Below are 26,393 nucleotides of genomic sequence, written 5' to 3' on the forward strand. Positions count from 1 at the left end.
GGTTGACCAAAGAACTCGATAATCAGACCGAAGTTGTAATGCAGTATTTAACAAGAAAGAAATCAATGCAAAAATGCTTGGTAAAAAGTATCAAAATATTAAATAAAGGCAGGACTGATACAATGCTGATTTCCCTTTGCTTCAGACTCTAAAATGCCTTTAAAGGACTCATTAGCAGCTAGAAGATTCCTGCTTATCTTGTGGTGACCTCCCACTCAGGTGTTTATACTCCTGAAGCATCCTCAAAGTTAGTTGTCAAAGCTCCTTTCCGCATCAGTTCCCTCTCTGAATGCACCAGCGTTTATCGCTAGCTCTCTTCTGTCAGGAAAACCTATTTCCCCTCGCACTTTGAAGGCAGTCTGAATCATCTTGGATACTTTCCAGAACCTTCCTAAATCACCGTGGGCAGGCACTCAGCACCTCTTCACAGAGTGCTGGTTCAAACTGGCTAAGCAGCCACTAGACCCAGTCAAGGGTTTTTGGTCTAGACTCTAGAGAGTTGTAATTATTACATTTTAAAAAATTCTCTAGCAAGATTCAATAGCCAAGATATTTTGCATGAAAAAGGCTACATATCAATCACTTATCTATTTATTTATAAAATAAAATCCGCAAACGCAGGTCTAATAGCCTTGGGCATTTCCAGCAGGCCAGCTGTGCTGTCTGCAGAGCTCTCTTAAGCTGGCCTCTTCCCTCAGCTATACTACTTTCCTGAGCGTGCCAGGCCCCATTCGCTTTTGGATTTTGTCACTCCTAAGTAAGCTTGGGACTGAATAAAACCCCACCTGCTGGGCCCACATTCCGGTAGCATGCTTTCTGGTTGTCCCTCTGAGTACTGGCTTGCAGGGGCCCACAAACTTCTCACAACCCGTGCGACTCTTAAACCGCCTTGATCTCCCTGACCCGCGTCTCCCTGCCTTCCTCCATTTGTCCCCTGAGTTCCCGGTCTGAGGCCCAGCCCGGAGCCCTGGGCCACCGATCTTTGCCCCGGGCAAGGGCGCTGTGGCTCGCCCACGGCGGCACTGGGCATGCTCATAGGCAGCGGCGGGGGGCAGGTTGACTTCGCCAGCTAGCACTCGCGGCAACCGGCTGGCGCGAGGCTGCAGCTGGAGCCCTGCTGCCGGGACTTGGAGTTGCCAGGAGTTTCCCCGACCCCTCCCTCCTCGCCGCGCGGCAGTAGGAGCCCCGCGCGCGCGGGAGCGGCGAGCAGCCAGCAGCCAGCAGCCGAGCCGGGCCAGCCTGCTCCGCAGCCCCGATCTCTCTCTGCGCGGGGCAGCCGCGGGGGAGCCGTGTCTCCGGTTGGGTTGGGACGCGTGCCGAGCACTAGGTACCGCCCGAGCACGAGCCAGGCTGCACGGTAGGCTCCGGGAGCGGGGAGGCCAGGCCACCCGGCGTACAGTGGCAGCTACCGCAGCTGGCGGCTGCGATGCCCGCCGCGGGGCAGGAGGCGAGGGTTAGGGCGCGCGGGGAGAGCTGCGCGGGCTAGTTGGGGGGCGGCGGGAAGAGGGGGCTGTACGCCTGGAGCAGCTGCTGGGTGCGCGCGGAAAAGGGTCTGGGTCTCTGATTCTCCCCCGCCCCAGCCCGGGACCGGGAGTGTGAGAAAGATTGACCACAGCCTAAGGGGCAGATTCCTGTGAGAAAGTTGGTGGTGGAGCCCTTAGGTGGAGCCGGCTCGGCAGAACGGCCCCCAAGGGTGCAGCCTGGAGGCTCCGTTATGGAGAACTCAGTGGGTCGCTGCGCCCCTAGCCAGGGCTCTCTCCGCTGAAATCAGCGAATCACCCCAATCTTTGAATCCTGTCATCTCCAGGAAGATCATTGCTGCCAAAACTGAGGCGGGTACTTCTTGTGGGCAGGCTTCCGGCCCCCATGGTTTTTGCCTCCAGACCCAACCTAAGAAGTGGCAGGGGTGGGGGTTGGGGGTCAAGGCCTCTGGGCTCCGATTTTTTTTTTTTTTCAGAGCGCTCGGAACTCTGTCTCACACATATGGTGGGTCAGCGTGGTTGGAGTGGATGCATACCTTGTTTTGTTTTGTTTTTTTTTAAACCCTCTGACTTTCCCCAGGTTTCCATCATCACAGACCCCAGAACCCAAAGGCCAGTTAGAGAGTTTAGAATGGCGCACAGTTCTTTAGGAGGGGTGCATGGGAGCTTGTTTGCCTTGGACTTCTTAACCCTCTCCTGTTACTATCGTTCTTCTACCTGGACTTTGTGGGAAGGAACAAAGCCAGGGGGGAGAGGACTGTCTGCTTCCTTACACCTTCTCCTAACGTCTTCTGGGAGACTTCAGGGCCCTGGAACCGGCCGGATGCATATTGCAAGGGTGTGGAGGGTGCCCATGATTCTCCCGGCTCCACTTCATTCACTTCTTGTTTTGAGTTTTAGGGTTTTGCCTACACACCAGTCAGAGCTGAGTTGTCACAACAGGGTGGGGTGTCGGAGACCGTGGAGGAGCCCGGTTGAAGTGTGTGGAGGCGCTTCAGCTCAGGGTCTGAGGGGTTGTTTGCCTTGCCTAGGAGGCTGCTGTGGGAAGAAATCCAGCATGATTATGCAGGCTAGAAATAAGCCTCTCCTTCTTTGTTCTGTTCTTTTCCGTTTTTATTTTCTCTTCTTCCTTTTCCTCTCTTTTGGCCAAGTACCTTAGCTGGTGGTTTTGTGTGTTGAGTTTTTAAAGGGAGCATTCACTCTGAGGAGGTGCTGATGTTTTAGAACCTCACCATTTCGGCTGTATGTGTTTCGCTTGGGTTCTTCCTTGGGAATTGTACATTTGGGAAAGATTTCCAGATGCCCGGATCCTTGGTGTGGCTATACTACTCAGGTTCTAGAGTCACACAGACAGACCTGAGCTCAAGTTTTCCCTGATGGCAGGCCTGGTGGACAAACTATTAGCCACTCTGAAGTTCAGGGTTTTTGTTATTTTGTGTTTGTAACAAACAGGAGATGATGGTGACCCTATTGCTCTCCAAATCTGTTGTGAGACTTGAATGACACATGCAAATGAAGAGAGCTAAGGAAACATTAAGAGCTATCCACACCTTAGGTATTGTCCCTGCATACTGTACCCAGTTTTTAAAAGTCTGTCTATTATTGATTATAACAAGCAGCCAGGTCTTACCCCCCAACCCCCCAACTAGGCAGTCTTCACTACAAGATTTATTTGCTGAGATCTGTGGAAACAGCCATATACACACACCTGCACAACTTCTCTTGATTTTATGGGTTGGAAATCCCTCTTTTCTGTCTGAGGGAGGCAGTGTGGTATAATGGAGGAGACCATGGGGCCTGTGTTAACACCATTCACAGTCCCCGGCCCCAGAATTGTCTGTGTCAGCAAGGCTTTCCTTTGTGATCCAGCGGTGATGATGGAATCTGCAACTGCTGCTACGGAACTCTCACTTGTCTCACTTCTCATAGTGACCTTGAACTAAGGACTCAAGCCCTCTTTGGTAAAATCAGTGTGAGATTAAACAGCAATTCAAGAGGCAAGGACAGGAGAGATCACAAGCCACCCAGTTAACAGGGATTTAATGAGGTTCCTGAGCTTCCCTAGAAGCACACTCTGAACTTAGAGCAGAAATTTCCAAATATGAGCGTCAGGCCTTGCTAACTCATAGGTCGTGGTTTCCACTCCCAATCGCTAGGTTTAGAGCAGAGCTATAGTAGTTTGTGTTTCTATCTAGTCTCAGATGGTGCGAGGCTGTTTGTTCCCCAGCCTATGCCTATGGAATCACTAACTTGTATAGGAGGAGAAAGAGACGAGGGCGGTTCCAAATTCTCAGGATTTTAGTTTTTCATGGTAGAGACAGAAGTTTCTTTCAGGAGCTTGTGGAAATTGCTTTAAGCATTTTGAACTCCAGGACAGGTGCCAGCATCCATTCCCAGTTTTGATGATTCTAGTTGCTTTACAAACAAATGATTTTATGAAAAGAGAAGATTGCCCTTTTCTTAATGTAAAGTACTTAGTCTCCGGTCTCTAGAGACTTGGTAGACGTGGTCATCACGCTTTGGTAGAGAGAGATGGGTGACCCTTGCATGTATGCAAATCTGTGGGGAAGTCTCCTGCTTATGATTGGTGTGGAAGGGCCAAGCCCACTATGGATGGTAACACCCTGAATGATGGTGAGCAAGCCAGTAAGCAGCGCTCTTCCAAGAATCCTGCTTATGTCCCTGCTTGACTTCCTGCCCAGACTTCCCTCAGTGACGAACTGTGATTGGGACATGTAAACCAAATAAACCGTTTCTTCCCCAAGTTGCTTTTGGTCATGATGCTTATCGTAGTGACAGAGAGCAAGTTAATACAGCCTGTTACTTCCAACAAGTGTTCTAGTTCCTTCTTGGAGGCTCTTGGACTTTGTGGAAAGTTTGTACACAGCATTGACGGTTGGATCTATGTGGTTACGAGACAGGTAAAATCACCTGGAAGCACGTTTATGGAGGAGTTGTAGCAATGTTTTCTCCGAACAGCCAGCTTGCTCAGGCCATCTGGAAGTGTGAAGTGGGCCCTGTGGCAGTTGACCCATGATGATCACACTTAGCCATGGCCTTCCATGCCTTTCTGGAGGATGGTGGCCTTGGCAGTGACCTACAGCTTTCAGAGGCAACTATGCATTATCAGCAGGGTGCCAGAGTGAATTCGTTTTTTAACATTGTTTGGACTCAACTAATCCAAAGCATTTTTCCTTGTCTCCCACACTATGAATGGTCCCGTGCAGAGAGATTTTACTATGACTTTCTGTGACCTAGATAGTGGTCTGCATTTTAACTACTTTGCATCAGAGAGGCACCAGGAGCCTGCTTGAGGCAGGACAGCTCATGAGGAAGAAATAATGTTTATATAACCCAGCACCTAAATCCGGGTGTATGAGATCAGTCAGCACTTTCACTGTTTCTTATGTTGCTATGCCAAATGGAATCCCGGCTCACCCTCAAGCTTTATCTTAGCTTTCCATTTGTGTTTTGTTTTAGCATTAAAATGATTAACAGTGGGGAAACCAATCAGTTAATCAGAAACCTATTCAAAACCTCAAGTGTACCACTTAATGTTTTAGTTGATAAGACTGAAGGCCCAAGCCTGCCTTCCTGACTGTAATCAACACTTGGTGAAGGAACAGTTGCCATTCTTAAGATTCAATAGCTCCTCTAGATACCTTTTTCCTCTTAGCAAAAGCAGTAGCGTTTCAGCTTTAAAGTTCCTTCCCAAAACTTGATGTGTGTATTTTGGGTGACTCCCTTATTTTTTTGTTTATTCATTCATTCATTCATTCATTCATTCATTCATTTATTCATTCATTTTCTTTGCCTTTCGTGTGACTGTGGAAGGTCCTTTTCTTGTTGCTGCTGTTTAATTTTCTCAGCAGTAACTCTCTGGTATCTTTGTTCCCTTCATAAGTCTATTGTGAGACAATCGTTGTCATATTTCATTTCTCTTTGCTTGTCACTGTTGGTACTGGGTCACAGAGAGTTAAAGCCTGGCCCAGAAGCACCATTCTCCACCTTCCTGAGAGGGCTCTTACACAAAAAATCCCCTGGACCGCTGTCCTAGCTCACTTGTAAAATACATTTGTTTGTTATTTGGTTTTCATTTTCGCGTTTTCGGAAAGGCAGATAGCTTAAACATTATGAATCTTTGTGTTTTTTTCTTTTGTAGCACACTAACAGTGTCTACTGCAGATGACATTAGAAAATAAAGCAAATGTACTTTGTTATCCCCATATAAACTGTATTCTCTTCAGTGCTGTCCAGCTGATAGAATTGAGCAGCAATTGGATTAGCTCAGCAAATTCGCAATGTGTTGGAAGGATGCTGTAGGGGGTGGATGTTAATAGGAATGCTCTTCTAAAGGACAAATCAATTTGGGGAGGATCACCTATTATTTCCCTCTCATACAGAGACTCCCAACATGTGTACCATCATCTCAAAGAAACTGAGATGCACCCCATTGAAAACTATCAACAAATATTCATTCATGTTTATTCAAGTCAGAATCTCCCGCATCACAAAAGACTGTTGAGGTTGTGTCTCTTAGGGGATGTATTACTAAATCAGGACATGCTAACAATTGTAATATTCTCCCTAATACTATTATGGATAAAATGGTCTCACTTGCTATATTCCTAAAGGGTTAGGTGTTAGGAATATGGCTCGAGCTGTCACCTAGGTTGATCCCATGACAGGAGGACAAACACACCATCAGACAGAACTTATATGGAAAGGAAGTTTTATTGGTGAAGGTAAGGGGGTAAGGGAAGAGAGAAGAGAGGAAGAGACAGAGACAGGGCACTGCTTGCCATGCGCAGAAGCAGCACACTTTGCCAGCCCCCCAAGGGGCGGGGTCAGGGTTGCCTGGATGGCAACATCCGGACGGTTTCTGAATGTTGGCTGATCTAACGAATTCTTTAAGGGATGACCTGCTTGTATTGCAGAGGGAGAGTTCTAAGATGTAGTGAGTAAGAAAGTCTCCAGAAAGGATTAGAGATATGCTAGTGTGAATAGTGGACCCCTACTTTACTGCACATGCAGGGCGTTTTAGGTTCCTGGTAGGATACAGTAGGGCTATGGAGACTACCAGTTTTGTCTGTGTAGATGATTTTCAACATTAGACAAAAAATAGTGCCTTGCTCAGGATGAGACTTCCTGTGGTGATAATGCTAAAAACCTGTCTCAATTCTGTAAATTCACTAAGATTACAGGTAGGTTCTGACAACGGCAGGAGAGATGTTTGTGGGTAGTAAGAGGAGCAACACTTAGGGGATTGCAAAGCAGAGGACTGGTTCAGGGATGGAGAGTGGGAGGGGCTGATAGACCGAAGTCATCCTTGCACAGTGGAACTCAATATGGCAGCTCCACAGAAGAATGCTGGATAATGAGAAGGACTTTCCAGGAAGGGAGCTCCTCACCAGAGTTTCAAGAATAGACAGAAAGAAGAACTCTGGAAATTCAACAAGAAAGAAACAAATAGCCCAATTTAAAAGTAGATAGAGGATTTGCATAGCTATTCCTTTGAAGAATGTGAAACTTTGCTCAGTGCCATTAGTCAGCAAGGAAATGTAAATCACATCACAAGGAGCTACCTCCCATCTATCAGGGTGGCTGTGACCAAAAAGACACAGGGAGAAACTGGGCATTCATGTAGAGTATTGGTATAATGTAAACTGTGCGGGCAGTTTGGAAAACAGCTAGTAGGACCCCTACTCCTAAGCATATTCCCAAAGGAAGCAACAGCATGTCAGTATAAACACTTGAGAGTGAGTATTCATAGCAGCATTAGTCATAGAGCTAAAAGATGGAAAGAATCCTCTTCCATCAACTACTGAATAAGTGAGACACAGTATGCTTATTCAGCAGAAAGCAATTTATCTGTAAAGAGGAATGAAGCTGGGATTCATGCTACAACATGGGTGAGCCTGGAGCCTGCCGTGTGAAGAAAAGCAGGGCGCGAAAGTCACATGGTGTGTGATTCCTTTATGAAACATCCAGAAGAGAAAAGCCCAGGGTGTCTGAGAGTATGAAACAGGAAGTGACTCTGGTAAGCATAGGGTTTCTTTTGGGGGTGATGTAATGTTTTGGAATTAGACGGTTATGGTTACATAACTTTTGAAAACTATTGAGTTGCATACTTAAATGGGGGTAATTTTTATAGTATATGAGTTACAGCTCAATAAAAAATAATAGAGGAAAACATATATGATGGCCCACGAGTTTTTAAAAGTGGCTTAAGCGTCAGCATTAGTTTCGGGTCAGCTTCGGCTACTGGAAAACCATCTGTCTTATTCAATTCTTCTTGTGGGTGAGGAGCCTCCTCTCCTTCCCTGATTGGAAGGGTTTTGCTCCTTCACCTGTGGGTCAGTGGTGAATGCCTTCACATCCCCTCCAGTTTCTAGATTCCCTTCCTGAAACAAATTCCATACTTGGGCTCCCTTATCCCCACCCAGCAGAGGCTCTGATGACCTGGCAGCTTATGCAGTGCTTCTCCCTTTAGGTTTGACTGTGGTAGATATTTAGTATCATTTACTACTTCCTGGAATTCCGTCAAGATCTTCCTCCTTGTTTTAAATCTAACTGTATTCAGACCTCCATGGTCTAATTGGTATTGTGTGAGTGTCAGTGTGTCTGGGCCAAGAGTCATGATGCTAAGTACATTTCACACCACTGGGGCTGAGGTAGTTGCCCTGTGGGTGGAGACATTCCTCTCTCTTTCCAGGCATGGTGGAGCCTTGCTCAGCGCTGGATGCTGCAAGTGCCAGGGGATCTTGTTGGAATGCTGACTCTCGCTCAGCCAGCTGCTGTGGCACTGGAGACGCCGCAGTTCTCACCAACGTGGGGCTGACACAGATGCTCTTGTCCCCTGTGTCACACTTCAAGTGCAGAGAAGGCCGCTTTGGGATTGGGTGGAGCTGAAATGTGAATTGTGGCTCCACTGTGTGTTTGCTGGGGGACCTTAGCAAGTTAATTACCACATGGGCCAGTTTTCTTTCCACATCAGGGTGAGACTGGGCTCACAAAAATGTGCTTTGCCTAATGTCTCAGAATAGCAATGCTGTTTGCCTCCTCCTTTCCTCAAGGGCCAGGAACTCCATGGTGAAAGCTAAGGCCAAACAAAACAATGTAAGTGAAAGAACACATGACTGAACTTGTGTGCGTAGGTTGGTATAGGGAATGACATAAGAGATTTAATGGAAGTCCTCAGGGAAGAATTTTCTGTTCATATTACCATTGTTTTGATGAGGTTTCTGTGTTACTCTCAGCTGAGGCTGGGTCATTTGAAGTTATGAAGATGAGTCTCTAGTCTGCTTTTGGGGGTCGTCTTTGCTGACCAGAAGGCTATCACTGAGCTGTTGTTTGGTGCCACTGTTCTTTGGCAAGGTGGAATCTTCCCATCCGTGTCCAGCTGGCTTCTGCCTTCTCTTACTGATATTAATCTCTGATGCAAGCAAGGCAAACTAAAGGGAACAGAATGCACACGGGAGTGCAACTCCAGCAGAAGTTTCTGGGATTAAGAGGGCCAATGTTTGCTTCCATTGTGGCCTTTGGAAAACCTGGCCACTTTGCTGCCTTCTCTGAGTCTGTTAACTGTGACTGGTTGGATGGAATGAGGTTAACAGGGGACAACTAAAGAGGAGCCAGGGACTGAAGCCTAGCAGTGACCGTAGCTCGCCTACCTGGAGTCTGTGCTGGTGCTCTGCAGAGTCTTCCCTTCCTGTAAGGTTAATTGAGTGGGAATAATCCCTTCTGGCTGCCCACATGGGGTTACCCAAGAGTTACCAGGTGGACTGGTAACTACTGAATTTTGTTCTATTTCTGTCACCTTTATTTTGCACAATAGATGTGAATAGGAAATTACGTTTATATATCAATTTATAGAACCTAGTTGTTTTCTTTGGAGAAATAAGATATAAGTATGGTCTTTAAGACAAACAAATCCAGTCACATATCAGTACATTTCAATAGTGTCCAGTTGTCGCAGCCTGAGAGTCACTGATTGGTCCCACACTCTGGTTGACTTCTGAAAGTGGGAAGTATCAGATTTCTGGAGCACACAGTGTGTGTGCTTACGTCACTTTCTGTAACTACTGGCATCTGTGTCTGGTCTGGCAGGGCATAGATCAGTGAGGCTGTTTTTGATTTTGTTTTTAGACTGCTTTGAAATGTGTTGTCTCACATAGTCTAAGGTGAAAGCTCACAGCTCCTGTTGATTGTGAAGTCAAATATTATTCTTGATGAATTTAATCTACCCTATCATGAAACAGTAGTGAGGAAGCTGTCCTGCTGCTGAGGGGTGTAAAGCTGGGTGTTCCTGAAGTCGGTCCTTTAAAACTCAATCTGTAGACAGCTACAACAGTAATTTAAAAAAGCAAACAAACTTCTACGTTGATGCTAGGATGTTGCGCTTCTGGAAGGTGCTCAGTGCTAAAGGTGAGGCCATTTCTCCCAAACATCTTCTGGTAAAGGGGAAAGTAAGGCTCTCAGGTGCCTTTCTGATATTGCCAGTCACACAACGATCTACCTTTTACTTGATTTTTGTAAAAAAAAATAGACCAAGAGTTCTAAACTCAGATGTTCTCCAACCTCACTGGACTGCACTCCGGAAGCAGGTCAGGAATCTTTGAGAGCAGTTTGTTTGCCTCTCTGCAGACACCATGCACATCTGTTAGATAGAAAAGAATCAATATTGTGTTGAGCTAGACAGCTGCTCCCTCTGGGATTCCCCTTCACTGTCTAGTCTATTAATGTTTCTGTCAGTGTTGCTTTTATTATGGAACACTTGCTTACAGAGTATATACTCCGTGGTTTTGAGAACTTTGCAATTGATCTCCTTACAACTCATGGCAAGCACCTAGAAGTTCATAGAAATGCATAATACTGCTGTATTCTATGCCTTTTGTTTTCCATTTATTTTAATGAACAAGTAAAATCATGTGTGTCTATCGTATTCACCATGTTTTGGTGCTCACAGTAGAATAAGTAGGTCAAGCTCATGAGGCATTACTTCTATCTCTGTGTGTCTGAAACAATCAAAAGCTCTCAGGCAGTTTTTCAAGTGTACAACACACTGGTGTTGATGGCTGTCATCTTACTCAATGGATCTCTTCAATTTATGTCGCTCACATGAAATTTTGTATCCTTTGACCAACATTTTTCATATCTCCTTTGTAACCATGACTCTGCCCCATACTTTTATGAGTTTGAAAGTCTGACTTCTTATCCTCTGGTTTTGTTTGAGAGATTTATCAATGCTGCATGTACAACAGTAGTTTATTCATTTTCATTGGTAGATAATATTCCTTTGCATAATTGTACAGGAACTATGTATGACACACATTTGAATGGTTTTCAACCGTAGTAAGAATAATGCTGATGTGAATATTCATATTTATTTTTTCTGGGTGATCATTGGTTTGCATTTCTGATTGATCATGTGTGGATATGATTGCTGAATCATAAAATGTTGTGCTAACTAGTTTCATGTCAACTTGATGCACACTGGAGTTATCTGAAAGGATAGAATCTCAATTGAGAAAATGCCTTAATAAGATCTGGATGTAGGGCATTTTCTTAATTAGTGATTGATGAGGGAGGGACCTGCCACTGTGGGTGGTACCATCCCTTGTCTAGTGGTCCTGAGTTCTATAAGAAAGCAGGCTGAGCGAGTCATGATGAGCAAGTCAGTAAGAAGCATCCCTTCATGGCCTCTCTATCAGTTCCTCTCCTAATTTCCTTCAATAATAGACTACAATGTAGAAGTATAAGACAAAGTCTTTCCTCCCCAACTAACTTTCGGTCATGGTACTTCATCACAGCAATAGAGACCCCTAACTAAGACAAGTTAGTACCAGGAAAGTTGGGTACTACTGTGACAGACTTGTTTTGGGGAAGACTGGGGAAGAACTTTGGAACTTGGGGCTAAAAACCAATTGAGTGTTGAGAGCTCAGTGAACAGTTCTGTAGGAACTTGGAAGATAATGTTGAGAGCAATTCAGACAATGAAGGTGTGGGTTGTAAAGCTTCAGAGAGAAGAAAGCAAAGACCCTACTGGAACTTTTGTGAGTCTGGTCAGCTGGAACTGAAGAATTGGCTGTGATTTATAAACCACTAACCACTAAAGTAAAACATCTGCTTTTCTGAGACAATGGATGTTGGTCAGTTGGAGCTAAAGAATCAGCAATGATTAGAAGGAGACCAGCATCATTGAGGTGAAATCATCTGGGAAGTGTTTACTCAGGGTTAGCATGCGTAAGAAGTAGCTGAGACTCTACCTCACGCTGGTAGCCAAACTTAGTAGTATGAGTGTCATCCAACGTAGTATTGGTTTTGAAGGTGTGAAGAGGTCATGGAAAGCAGCGAGGCTTGCCATGTGATGGGACTGGAGTCCCTGAAGAGAGGCCTGGAAACTGGTGAAAGTGAATCGCAATGAAGCACTTTGGAGATACCAGTACCGTGGGATGACCACCGAGTACAGCAGCAGTGATAGAGTGGAGCCAGCTGGAGCCTGGAAGACGAGCCGTGTATGCTGCAGAGAACCGAGCTGAAGAAGTGACATAAGCCATTGGAGGAGCCCAGAAGACCCTGAGTGAATCCCAGATAATTGGACATTGAGTTATTTACACTTTTGCAGTTTGGTTTTGCTTTGTTCAGATTGTGATTGTGCCCTGATTCATCTCTCTTGAAGTGAGAAAGTATTTAATTTCACTTTTATTTTTATAAGATCCCAGAATTGAGAAACTTTGAATTTTAAATCTTTGAATTTTACCTCTCTCTCTCTGTCTCTGTCTCTCTGGGAAGTGTTTCAAGATAGGGTTTCTCTGTGTAGGCCTGCCTGTCCTCAAACTCATACTGTAGACCCAGCTGGCCTCAAACTCACAGAGATTTGCCTGTCTCTGCCCCGCCCTCAGGTGCTGTGCCACTACTGCCTGGCCAAGTCTTTGGATCTTAAGAGAGTCTGACCCTTTTAAAAAGACTGAATTTTTAAGTGATGAATGGGGCTTTTGAAATTGGGAGCATTCATATTGTAATGTTGATATTAATGTGTGATCTTGAGGAAGAACAAGAAAAGGTTATAGCTTAACAGTGATGTATTTGTGTGTTAACTTGACAAGGAATCAATTGTGATGGCTAGTTTTGTGTTAACTTGACCCCAGCTGGAGTTAGCTGAAAGGAAGGAACCTCAGTTGACAAAATGCCTCTGTAAGATCTGGCTGTCAGGAATTTTCTTGATTGATGATGGAGGGCCCAGCTCATTGTGGTAATAGTCCTGGCTTCTATAGGAAAGCAGGCTGAGCAAGCCAAGATGAGCAAGCCAGTAAAGAGCTCTGCCTCCTGGTTTTTGCCCTATTTGAGTTTCTTCCCTGACATCTTTCAGTGATGGTCCACAATGTGAAAGTGTAAGCCAAATAAACCCTTTCCTACTTAACTTGCTTTTGGTTCTGGTATTTGGCCAAAGCAATAAAAATCCTAAGAAAGACATGAAAAAATGTCTATTTTAATCATTTGTATTTTATTAAATTTGAGCTAGAATTCCATAATCTTACCAACACTTAGTTTGATAAGACCTTTTGATTTGAGTCATTCTGATGTCTGTATAGGGTTTTATCATTATGGGGCTAAATTACATTTCTCTCCTTATTATTCGAGCCTTAACAAGTTTGTGTATGTATTAGCAATTAGATATCTTCTGTGGAGTGCCTGTTGAAGCTTCTTCCCTGCTTTTCAGTCTGCCCACCCAGCAAATTACTGAAAACAACCTCAGCATGAGGGTTCAATGTCTAATTACATCTTTTTATGTTCTGGGGGAGGAGGGCAGATATGTAGAATCATAAAACCCCTTTGTATGGAATAGAATTCCCATAGAGGTAGAGCTAACTGGAAAGTTATAAAGTTATGAGACATTTAATCTATATATGAGCTTGCATGTATAGAATTGTTTTGGGGAGATGGGATAATATTGTCAAAGCCCTTTTAGGAATTGCTTGGTGTATTATTTTAAATAGTTTTCCTTGGTTTTAAAATGTCCTTTGAGCATGGATGTGATTTAGGGAAATAGCGATAGACTTCTTTCTAGATTAGGGACACAGCTCTATGGTACACTGGTATAACACACAGCCCTGGGTTCAATCTCCAGCACTGTAGAAAGCAGCAAAAATAACACCTCTCATGAATATGGATGATCCTTCATCAGTGACTAAAGAAAGGCACTGTTCACATGATAGAATTTTTAATTCTTTTGTGAGGACAAGGTCTCTTAGGAGAGTAGAAAAGAGCTCCATTTCATTATTTCTTTAGTTGGAATAGTAACCAACTAAAGAGGCGAAAATGTTACAGAGGTTTAGAGAAAGAGAAGGAGATTCAGGAGTTGAGTCCAGCTGTGTTACTATTTCCTTTTCCTCATCCTGCTTTTAATAGTCAACTTTCTACTACTGTGACAAAACACTCGAGTTAAGCAACTCAAAAGGAGGAAAGATTGAGTTTTCCTCATAATGACAGTCTGTGGTCATGTAACCTTGGGCCCGTCGTGGGTAGAATATCATGGTGGAGAGGACATGACAGAACATGGGAGGAGAAGTCAAGGAGGCCAATAAGAAAAAGAGAAGGTTTAAAGGTCTCCAAATCCCTTCACAGGCATGCTCTTAGGGACCCATGTCCCTCCAGTGGCTCTGCTCTTGAAGTCCACACTACTTCAGATAGTTCTTTTGGGAAACACTCAGTGATTTTTCCCTTTGTTTGTGATTGTTTTTGTTTCTTTGTTTTCAAAAAAGTCTTGATGTACATCCTAGGATAAGTTTAACCTTACCATCCTTGCGCCTCAGCTCCCCAAGTCTCCGGATCACTGATATGTGCCACCATGTTGGGCTCACTGAGGGACATTGAAAATCTGGACCATACTATTATTCCTCCTATGACAAACGAGAAAGGAATTGCCAAAAGCTTTTAGCTAGATGGATAGTCATTGTGAAATCTGGCCTTGCCCTGTCCTGTAGAGTCTCAGGGATAGGCTGGGGCTGAGTGGTGAGAGGCATCCCCTTGGAATATCAGCTTCAGGACACATTGTTGCCCTGAAGGGTTTCTCAGGCCCTGTTGTTTATGTACATTTTTCAAGGCTTTTCCAAGGCTGTCAGAACTGAACAGCTATCCTGGAAGCCTTGGTCTATCTGTTCAAAACTGGAAAATATTACTCAGAAAATACTTCTGTCATTTTTATGAACAACGTCACAGTTGGAAACTTAGTTCTGTGTAGATAACATTATTTTTCTACATAGATACTTATAGAAAATCTGGCCACAGAGTCAGAGTATTGCTGAACTCTTTAATGGTTTTCATTACTGATCTTGAAAGCAAATCACCCATTGCTCTTCCCCGAGATAGAGTGAGTTTTCAGTGTGGAGTAGGGACTTGAAGAAATTAGCAGTGTAAAGAATGTTCTGGGTTAGTTGCTTTCTCATGGACAGTCAGCTGTCTTGAGATAGGAAGGGCCTGGAAGGAGAGAATACACTTGGCTATCCTAAGGCTGGCTCTCACCCTTCCTGAACTCCTGAGAGCAAGACCTGGTTGGAATACTGCTCAGAGAGAGAGAGAGAGAGAGAGAGAGAGAGAGAGAGAGAGAGAGAGAGAGAGAGAGAGAGAGAGAGAGAGAGAGAGAGAGAGAAGCCACCGGCTTCCTCAGCTGCTCAGTGGGGGCTCAGGAGACTGCATAGTCCTTTGAAGAGTCCTCATTAGTGAGACAGAAAAAGCCTTGTTGTCCCTTTCTTTGCCACACCTTTAATCTCAGTAGCCTTCAGATGATTTGTGCATTTTTATAAAGCCTTTGCCCAGTAAGGGGAGGAGGGGAGATAAGGGGTTTTCCCTCTTCTTCCCTCTTGTCTTCCTTCCTTCCTTCCTTTCATTCATTCATTCTTTCTTTCTTTCTTCCTTCCTTTCATTCATTCATTCATTCTTTCTTTCTTCCTTCCTTTCTTCCTTCCCTTTTTTTTTTTTTTTTTTTGAGACAGGGTTCTCTGCATAGCTCTGGCTGTCCTGCAACTCACTCTGTAGACCAGGCTGGCCTCTAACTCTGAGACTTATCTGCCTCTGCCTGTACTTGCAGCCCAAGCCCAAAGGCATTATGTATAGAGAGATGCCTTTGCTGAGACCAAAGGCATGTGCCTACTACTACCTGGCTAGGAGATTTGTTTTCACACCTCATTTATCTTTTGTAGAGGATTCCAGAGCAGGTGCAAAGAGGTGGGCGTACTTACACGTAGCTGCCACCTCCCCAGCTACTGTGAATTCCCGGCAGGGGTACCTATCTACACCACTTCCTTTATGATTACATTAACTTATATGTGTGTAGATGTGTACATGGCAGAACTGGAGTGACTGCCTCAGCTTAGTACTCATCTCCTGCCAAAAGAAAATTGAGAAAGTAACGCTTTGCAGCAGTGAATGGAGGAAAAACAAGGTAGACACTATGGTGGGCGTAGCGAGGGCCTCCTATATCCTTGTTCTCTGGGAGGGATGTAGGTCAGGTCAGTGATGGTGTTGGATAAGTATGGGAAACACTGTATCCCCATAGATTGGCTGTGCTTCAGCTATAGTTGTCTACAGTTCTCTAACAGGTAATTAAGTTGTTGGTTTATGTGTTTTCTTACGGAGCAAAACACAAGGAGTCTTGTCCTTTTGTTCTGGGTTCATGCAGCCGTTAGTGTGACTCCTGACTTCCTTGATCACTGTAAGGCATAGTGATAGTGAGCAGCTGCAGACTGCGGTCAGAACCTGCAACTGTCACCCCCAGGAAGTGCCTACCCATAGAGCGATCGGACACTTATCCACAGGAACTACATCTCTAAGAGAAACCCCCACACTTTAAAACAGCCCAGCTTAGGTGAGGCATGCGAAAATGAATTATACATAGCAGTTATTGAGAAAAACAGATTTTTCAAGAAATCTTTCCATTGACATTTGAAGGGGAAGGAGGGGAGATAATTGGTTTCAGGTAAGGTCAGATGAGGGTCTGTAGAAAGATACCATGTGTGGTTGGTGGGGAGCAGCATTGTTCCAGTTAGTATATTTGGAGAAAAGTTCTGTACTTGGAGGCCAACCCCAAAGGCATTTGGGCATAGGGATATGTGCTGTGAATCTCAGGAAATATTCTGTAGTCATTTTGAACCTGTAGCACTTAATCTCTGTTTTTCTATTCATACCAAATTCAACTTCTCTTCATCTGTAGGAGGAATATAGAACACTAGTGTCCTTAGGTGACTGCTAAGGTTATACTTGAAAATCTGTGACACCTGGAAGGTTTTACATGAATTAAAGGCAATCTTTAATTACACGTCTTCCTTTCCTGTAGTCCTCCCTAACACTTAAAGGGCACTGTTGCTAAGTGGGAACAGGCCCCAGGATAACAGCTGATGCTTGACAAATAAGGTCTGTTTCTTGGATAAGAGCTCACATATAGGTAAATTAATTCCTCTCTTCCTTCTTTCCTTAGCCCCAATTCAACAAACGTTATCTTTCTTATTTATAAATATACAGTTCTTTTTACTTATCATTCTGTAAATGAGTTTGTTTCATGTGACCCTGAAAGCTGAAAGGTTCAGTCTACTTTACTTCTTATTGAGTTACTTGAGACTTCAGGTCCTGTCTTCCTCAAAGCAAGGTTCAACTTCAGGGTTGACAGTGTTTCAGGGATCCTGATTCTTAGTCAAATGAGGAGTCTCGTGCCAGCCTTTCTAAAAATGGTGGAGAAGACAGTCCCAGAGTTGTCCTTGACTCTGGAGCTGCCCTCTTAGGGACCTTGTGATGTGTCTACTCTGTTGTTAGTATGTTATCCTAAGTATGCCACTGCTAAGTATGTGCGTTATGCTCCTTAGCTAGCCTGAGATAAGGAAATCCATGTTTTGTGCATTAGGACACACAAAACCAAATAACATACTGCCTGAGAGCTACATGTAGGAATCTTAAGAAAAATTTTGTATCACTCATTAAGGCAACTGAAACAAATTTATTGAACTCTATCTTTTTCTTTTATCGCAAGAGTATTGATTTTTAAGAAATGAAAAAGAGAAGTTGTTCCTTCCTACAAAAGATCTGTTTTGTGAATATTACAAATTCATAGTTTTTTAAGAAGAAAAACTTCTTATATATCTAATTAAATGTTTTAGTTTACTCTTCGTCCTGCCTTTTTGTCTTTCTATATAATTATATTTTTTCCAGTGAGGAAAATGTCAGTGGTATAGTTCAACCATGACTCCACTTAAACCTAGTACTCATTGTGAATTTGTAGAATTTTCAAATGTTTCTCAGTTTCTTTGTTTTATGATTTGGTTTTCAGTGACAGTCATTTTCTTAGACACTTACTTTGATTTTTCCTAACCAAAGCTTCAATTGTTTCTGTATAAATAGAAAACCAAGCAATGACTTTGTTTTGTAAAGTGATTATAAAGATTTATAGTTTGCTGGGTGTGGTGCTCCAAGCACTTGGGAGGTAGAGACAGGTTGAACTCTGTGAGTTCAAGGCTAGTGTTGTCTACATAGCAAGTTCTGGGCCATTCAGAGCTACATAGTGAGGCTCTGTCTCAAAAACAAAGTAAGTGTCCCAAAGGAAGGGTGAGAGCCTAATGACTCTGTCAGTCCTTGTCATGCCCTGCTATTGTGGATCCTGAAGCTACAGGTAATGTGATCTGTGAGTGACCTCTTCTCTTTAAAAACTCTGTTCTCTTGCCCTGCCTATCACATTTTGTTTCCTGTGCTGTCATCCAGGATGAAGAACTCTTGTACAAATAGTGTCTTGTCCTCAAGGTCATCGGGTCAGTGTCATAGAAAGGCAAGATACAACTTATCAGAGTTCACAGGGCTTGTGGTAAAAAAGGAGAGAGTAGAGTTGTAAGTTTTGTTGGGAAGGAGTGGTCATTTTCCTATGACCCCCTTTGCCTGCTTGACTGCCCAAGGCCTTGCCTTTCTAACCTGTGGGGTAGGGTGCTGTCCTGAGGGCTGTGCTCAGGCAGGTGTGGAAAACGCTACTGAGGTGGGTTTTTCACCTTCGCCTCTCCAGCTAGTGGTCTCTCTCTAGAAATAATCTGTATCATTCATCTTCTGTCTATCCTGAGATCTAGTGAAGGGTTCCCAACCTCTTTGCCATCATTTGTGAAAATCAAATTTCTACTCAAGGCGGAGGTGACCTGTTTTACTCCTGTGCCACGCAGTTCATCCTCATGTATGGCTGTTTGCTTACATGTCCAGACTGAAAACTTGGGGAATGAGACAATAACTTTTACATTTCTGTCTTCAGAACACCTGTCACGTCTTGAGTACTTAGAAGGGATTCGCTGGGTTGGTGGGTGCAGTATGTGAAGGGACAGAGAGAACACATTTTTAGCATGGACAAGATAGTTGTTTTTGCCTCATGCTTCCTACAAAAGATGTATAGGAGAGGAAGGAATTGTGTGTTACAGAGAATGAGCATGAGACATGTCATTCTTTTTCAGAGTAGAAACTAAATGGTTGACAAGAGGTAACATCATAGTTATTTGGCATCTTTGTTGAAACAGAATTTTTTTTCTGTGTAAAATGGGATGATAAATTTGTGAGACAGGTTACAATTAATGTGAAGATTAACTGAGATTTTCTAAGTAATAAGCTCTCTGCCTTGCATGCAATGAGGTCTCTCTGGGGGTAAATCATAGATAGCTGTTAATGCTATTGGCCTCTAGTGTGTGATAGAATCAGATGAGTGCTGCTGTAAAGATCCAAGACAACACTCTCCTTGTTTCAGAAATAACAATTCTTAAATTCCTGGGTAATCACAAGGTGGTGTCCAGCTGCTAGGATTTATCACACATGAGGTAACATGTCCTCTTCGCCCTTCCTCAGAATGCAGCACAGTGTTGCTACTGGGGAGGAAATACCTGCTGGTTTGCTGGGCAGGTTCTGCACTTGTGATCTCCTGCTCTAAAAGAAATTTTTCACACGAGCTCTTACACGGGGTTCTTTCTGTTTGTTTCAGAGAAAACAGGCTGTGCCTTCATTTTATTATTTGGTACTATGCAAAAGCAGATCTCCCTTGCTGTCACTCAGGGAATACGTATTGAGCTGCCATGCGTTGGACCCTGTACTAAGCATGACAGCTATTGATAAGCCTGAGCCTTGCCTTTCCTTGCATTGCAGAGGTGCAGAGTCACAATATAACGTGGAAGGCGCCTTAAAGCCAGCCTATGGAGTCCGGAGTTTAAAAGGACAATCACAGCCTGAAATCCTGTATAGAATCCAAGAGCTAATTGTGGAAGAGAACATGAGTGGGGCGCGCTTGCTGTGTTGAAAAGTAAACTTAGGTATAGGATGCAGAGGAGTCAGTTTCTACAGGCTCACCTTCCAGCAATAAGACATTTGTCTCTAAGCCTGGGAAAGGAGTGCTGGATTCATGTTTTGGGATAGTTCTCTGACTTTAAGGGACTCCCAGAGGAAGTCATTGCAGCATTCAGGAAAGAGTACCTAAAGACATTTTCATTATGTACAGCTTTGGGGTTTCAAAATAACTTTCTAGTCCCTTAATTTCTTTTGCAGCAATAAATGAGGATGCAGCTTCTTAGACCTTGCTTGCCTTAGGTAATATCTGGAAACTTGACAAAATAGGCATTATACTCAACAATATTAGAGCATGATGTCAAAACATTTTAATAAGATGCTAAGAACTCTCAACCCTCTGCCTGTCTTTTGTACATATACCTATTGATTAGACTGCCAACTGCCACACTGTTAACTTTGATATGCCTTTGATACATACCAGAAACATAATAGGTGCCACCAGAAACTTGCTAGCCCATTTCTTATCCAGCAGTATCACAGGTGTAGGAAAGGAGAAATTTACAAAAAAAAATGTTCTTTTCATTTTCATTGTTATGTGTTTCCCATGCACCTGTTGCACTGGTTCTGTCTTCAGAACACTGCTCAAGAGATTCTGAAGAGTCCAAAATGGAAACAATTAAACTTATATAAAAAGAATCTTGTCCTGAATCAAGCCTGTCTTATTCAGATCTCAGGTAAGAAGTTTCTTGGCTTTTATAAACGATTTTTGATTTGTTTTTTTAAATGAGTGTTGGGTGTTAAAATCAAAGGCCCCTTGCTCAGGATGATGAGGAAGATAGAGCTTACACATTTGCCTTGCATTATTTTGTGCAGCAATTGGTGCAAATTGGTACCTTACCAAATGGGTATTTTTGAAACAGCGAAACAAAAAAAGCCATTAGAGGATCCTGCTTGTTTATTACAGAAGAAATTTCATCTTGATTAGAGGCCCAACAATGATGTTTCATAAATACAATTGCTTTGGGGATCATAGTCAGATGGGTGGAGTTTTTTTGTTGTTTGTTTGTTTTTGTTTTGTTAGCCTGTCCCCTACTGAGATATCACTGAGGTTAGTAATGTAATGGCAGTCTAACATACCTGGAAGAACGCTTACGGCGGCAGTATTCCTAGGAGAAAAAGAAAAATCAAGTTCTTTCTTTCATTTCTTTTATTTTTAATGATTTATTTATTTTTATTTTATGATAATGTGTCTGAGGATGTCAGATTCCCTGGAACTGGAGTTTCAGACAGTTGTGAGCTGTCATGTGGGTGCTGGGAATTGAACCTGGGTCCTCTGAAAGAGCAGACAGTGATTTTAACTACTGAGCCATCTCTCCAGCACTGAAAAGTCAAGTTCTAATTTAGTCTACCTTAGCATCTGTGCTTTTAAAGGGATTTGTTGAACTGATTCATTTGTTTAGCTCGTCCACCTGTTTATGAGGAAAGTTTTGGGGGCACAGAGGGAACTCTATAGCAACAGAGGAACTGGATCTTCTAATCTATCTAGATTAGAAGACAGACCCTGTAGACTCAAGGCTATTCTCCATCTTATGACTAACTTTGGGTAATTCCCTAGATCTCCTAATTTGTGAAGGGAGATTTTCTGATTATGTTTTTCACAGATCCCGAAACATGTATTTTTGTTGTTAGATTGTAACACAGTTCATTGTATAGCATAGTTTAATTTGTGGTGATCATTCCCCTAACATAGTATTGCACAAAATAACTGTGAATCATATAGGCACTGACTCTCTAACTTTGTCATAATATGATAGTATTTGCCCAATCTTCCAATCTTTTATGAGCATCAAATCAGATACAGCCTCTGGTCATACTGATAGAGCAAGCAAGGCATATATGGGCATGCCTTGATGATTTTTTTCTCTTTTGTGTTTGTTATGGTGAGATTTTGTTTGTATGTATCTTAAAAATAAATTCGGAAGTAATGGAAAGTAAGAATTGAAAGTATATGAATTGAGATACCAAGTAATTTTCTCAAGTATTTGAAATATCAAAAGAATTTCAATGAAATCTTAGAATTGCTTTCCTGAAAGTTCTTTTTTTTCCCTTTTCGTATATTTGAGTCATATTGGTCCCAATCGAAGGAATAGAAAACTCTGCGAAATACTGATTATTTAAAATAAAATAATCCCCACTTGATATTATACCTAGTAGGATATAATTTTTCCAAGTTGAAACATTAGCTACTAAATATAAAGTTACTTATTCATGAACCTGACTTATAAGTTCCAGTGTTTTTATTAAGATCCTAAAATGCATTGGGGAGGCTTGTCATACCAGCATTCAGGTTAGGACTGAATGATGAATCCCTATGTAAGACTACTTTTCCAAAGATAATTTAATTCCAAAGTAACAAATTGTCCCTTCTTAGTTCTCTTTCATCTTGTAGTTAAGAACTCTGAGGAAGGCCACTTTTAGGTGGGTGATCAGGTGGGATTGTCAGAAGGTCATGAATTTTATTTTGGACAAATAAATTTGCGATGAGCTTGAGGCATCCAAGTAAAGATGTTGAGTAGGCGTTGAGTTTGTGAGTCAGAAATAAAAATATGACATTTTGGTGTAGAGATGGTAGATGAAGGCTTAGTATTGGATGAGATCACCTAGGAAACAAGGAACATTGAGGGGAGGTTGACATGCCACCTTCAGCCAGAAAACCTGTCTAACTTTGAGTACAGAATGTTTTAAAAATATTTGAATGAGTTGCTGAAGTGTATGGTTATGGCTTTTTGACTGCCCAAAATATATTTTCTGTTGTTAGCAGCAAATGTTCTTTTGAGACAATCTCTGTCCTCTAGTCTCAGGCCTGGAGCTTTAGAGAAAGTTCTGGCTCTGGTTTCAAATGAAGTAGGTGACACAGGGTGAATGGTAGTGAGGGTGGTAAGATCTGTAATAAAATGGAGCCAACACTTCTGTTTAGCATTACTTCATACTCCTGGCTACTGTATAAAAACTCACAAGGTTGAAATTCTGGCAACAGCATTAATTAAAATTCTTTCTACTGCAAGTAAAAGAACTCTGGTTCAAACTGGGTTACACCCAAAAGAGAATTCATTAGGCTTGTTTAGCTAACAGCTCAGAGCTGTGGCTTATCATAGGGTTTAATTAGAGTAATCAGCCCCGGCTTCCGATCTGGAATCCTCTTCTTTTTTGTACCCATGCTCAGGTAAGCTGTCTATCCCACAGTGCCAAAGCACTTGCTGGACCTCTAGTCCGTGTTCTGCCAGATGTAGGCAAAAAAAAAATTCTCTATTGATCATCCACAGCTTCAACATTCTCTCTATTGAGATAACTTAGAGTACAAACCTATTTTTGAACTGGATGTTGTGCTAGGGCAGTAGCTAGGGACACTTGAGGATGAGTTAAGAATGCCTTAGTGCAGGATTTGTTGTGTGTATTACAGTTTTCTTATAAAGGAATTAAACTAATAAAATTCATATGCGTACATATATATATAATTCATATATGTATATACACTTACATATATAATGTGTGTGCATGTGTGTATGTGTGTAAATAATTTATTTGCAGTCTATTAAAAGGGGATTTATTAGAGTAGCCAACAGGCAGTGGCCTGAGTAGTACAACAAGGGCTGTCTCTCAGTGAAAAGGTCAAGAATTAAGTAGTTTTTTAGTTCACGAGACTGGATGTCTCAGAAGTACCAATGTGGTACTGGAGTCGCAGAGAATTTCTAGAGAGCTACTGGTCTTCAGTCTGTGTTGGAGTCTCAGGAAAGAGTTTCTAATGCTAGGGAGGAACATCTCAGCAACAGGATAGATGGACTTGTCAGGGAGAGTGAGAGCATGCAGACAAAAAGCAAAAGCTTCCTTCTTCCATGTCTACTTACGTGTGGTGCCAGCAGAAGGTGTGGCCCGGATTTCGGCTGGGTCTTCTTCCCTCAAATGATCTAGTGAAGAAAATCCCTCAAATGTGTGTCCAGCTACTAGGGTTTTAGTTGATTACAGATGTAGTTAAGTTGATAGCCAACAGTAGTCACTACAGTATGGTAAAATGCTTGATTCATGGGGTATGGTTGATGACTTAAAGGAAAAGGAGAGCAAAGGGGAAATGGATACTGAGCCAGAGGAGGTAGAATGGAGTGGAATCCTAAACCCAAACTGTTGCTGACTTTAGATAAAGAAAGGGAGCAGGATACAAGCAGATGCACCTTAGCCTAGTAACAGTGGGTTGCTTGGAATGGTGGTTTTCTTTCTAGGTACGGTCTGAGGATGTGGATGGCAGTGTATGAGTCACTGTCAAAGCATGCAGTGGTGGGATAGAGCTTGTTTGCAGCTGCCACTCACGTTGAGTCAGACTACCGGACTGTGTGCGTCTTTCTCTAGTGCCCAGGTGCTCAGCTGTAGCGACAGAGCTACAGTAGCCATCACCTGATGCTAGAGTTGGGCAGAGAGTGAGCAAAGTAAGGGTAGGACATTTGGTAATAGCGTTAAGGGAAAAGTGCTGTCAAGAGAAGGCCTTTAGAAAGTAAGGTGCTAAGAATGGACATGACATTAAACTTCTAAGGAGGCAGTTGGTTACAGTGAGAGAGAGACAGAGCAATGTCAGTGGGCTTGGGTGTTGAAAGTAACTGAGCTGATGTCACAAGAAAGAAAGATCCTCACTAGTGTTCAAATGAAGTGATGGGGTGGCTGTTTACTAAGAATTTATTTTCCATTTCCTCTAAATCTCCTGAGGTTTGTTGTCAATGAAGAGACACATGTAAACGATTTTGTGCCTGCTGTCTGGTTTTGATATGTGTACTAGGAGCAACGTTGTGTCTTGAATCACTGTATGTTACACTGCTGAAGGAAATATTGTTATCTTAAGCCCAGTTACTTGATATTGCCTTATGTGGTCATGCTGCTTCACAAGGTGACAACAAAGTCGGAACCACCAGAAACAGGCCTATTTGAACTGAATCTCCTGTGGCTCTGAGGGTGATATACTTTGAAGGAAAAGGAAGTAGGAAACCCTGCTGAGACATCTGTTGTCATGTGTAAAGTGTATCAGGCCAGCCAGCAACTGAAGCCAAGCAAGCCCACCACTCTGGAATTTCACTGAGCTCAAAGTATTCCTCAGAATGTCAAGCACCCCAGGCAGGGCTCTTTACATTTGAGAGGAGTGTGAAATATTTACAAAGACAGGAGGGAGAGAGAGAGAGAGAGAGAGAGAGAGAGAGAGAGAGAGAGAGAAGAGAAAAAGAACTTGGACTTTACGGTATAATTCTAAGCCTGGTGTCTTGAAACATCTTAAGAGTGTGATGAAAATCATCAGGAGGTGATCAGAATGCCAAAACCTATCATCAGGGAAAGAGACATATTTTGCGCATGTAGTCTTCTAGACACTATTCAACATTCACTACTAAGTCTGAAAGGATTAGTGAATGACAAGCTACAAGACACATGAGCCCACCTGTTCAAGCTCAGGGTGATGGGAAAGACGGAGGAGGGATGATGGTGGCAGTGGCGGTGGCAGTAGCAGTGGTGGTGGCGGTGATGTATCACTCGTGTTCAAGGCATCTGCAGTGTGTTGATGTTATTATAGTAGACCTTTGCTGCCAATAGGCAGTTCAGTTTAATCTGTTTTTATTAAAACCTCTTTTTTATTCTTCCTCAAGGAATTTACTTGTCCACCCCTGGTTTTTCTTTTATTTTTCTCTATCCTAGTACATATTACTTGCTCCTCCATGTCTCATTATCTCATTCATTAAAAAGAATCAACCAATCAAAACACACACAAACATGAGAAAAACAGAACCTCAAACAATGTATACAACAGGATCTTTGCTTTCCCAGATTTCCTTGCATTTGTACGCTGTGGGATTTGCTGATGGATTTTTAATAGAGTTATTAGGGTTGTGAGAAACTATAGTATTTTTCCCCACAAACTAAGACACAAATTACTTCTCTAAATAACTAAAGATTTAATAATCTTTTAAAAAGGTTTTTAAAAATATTTTTAATTATATTCACCAGTATGTGTTTGTGGATGGGTATGTACACATAAATTCAGGTGCTTGCAGAGGCCAGAGATGATGTTGAATCTCCCTCAAGTTAGAGTCATAGGGAGATATGAGTGGCCTGGTCCCCTATAAGAGCAGCAGATATTCTTAACCAATGTGCCATCTACCCCACTCCAGAGGCTTAATAATCTTGACATCTTCCTCTTGCCCCGAGGTATTCAGTCCTGAGACCTATGCTCCGGGGCTTCAGCACTTTGAGTTTCAGTTTTCTCTTAGGAGGAGTTGGTGGTGAACATTGCACTTCTGCTACTCTGTTCACTCATGAAGTAGTTTCTCCTTTCTCCCCAAATGACTCAGTTACCAGCATTTTCTTGTTCTTAGCATTTTCTTGAAGACATGTGCTTAGTCAGTTCTCCTCGTATGTCTTCTTGTAGCTGTTTATTCTTCTGTGTTTCCATGGACATCTTCACTAAGCATTTTAAATCCTAAAAAATGGAGAAGTAAGGGATAAGGCCTCTGAGCAATGCTTCTTGGCCTTAACAGAACAGGAGGTTGTTGAGTTCAATAAAACCAAGCAACTCTCTTAGAAAGTCTTAGTTAAGAT

General features: G+C 42.8%; 1 protein-coding gene across 2 annotated transcripts in view; it reads left to right on the forward strand.

Annotated features, from left to right (window-relative positions):
* Positions 1 to 1,076: 1,076 nt before the first annotated feature.
* The window catches only part of Stxbp6 (syntaxin binding protein 6), a 223,191-nt gene continuing 197,874 nt past the window's right edge, over positions 1,077 to 26,393 (forward strand). The window contains exon 1 of one of the 2 annotated variants that reach the window (XM_005076274.4): positions 1,077 to 1,357. The gene's annotated coding sequence lies outside the window, so the exon portion shown is untranslated. Of the gene's footprint in view, positions 1,358 to 7,389; positions 7,522 to 26,393 lie in introns of those variants that run through there. The other variant, XM_040743145.1, reaches the window with a different exon arrangement.

Source organism: Mesocricetus auratus, unplaced genomic scaffold (genome assembly GCF_017639785.1).
Source record: "Mesocricetus auratus isolate SY011 unplaced genomic scaffold, BCM_Maur_2.0 Super-Scaffold_15014, whole genome shotgun sequence".
Classification (NCBI taxonomy): domain Eukaryota; kingdom Metazoa; phylum Chordata; class Mammalia; order Rodentia; family Cricetidae; genus Mesocricetus; species Mesocricetus auratus.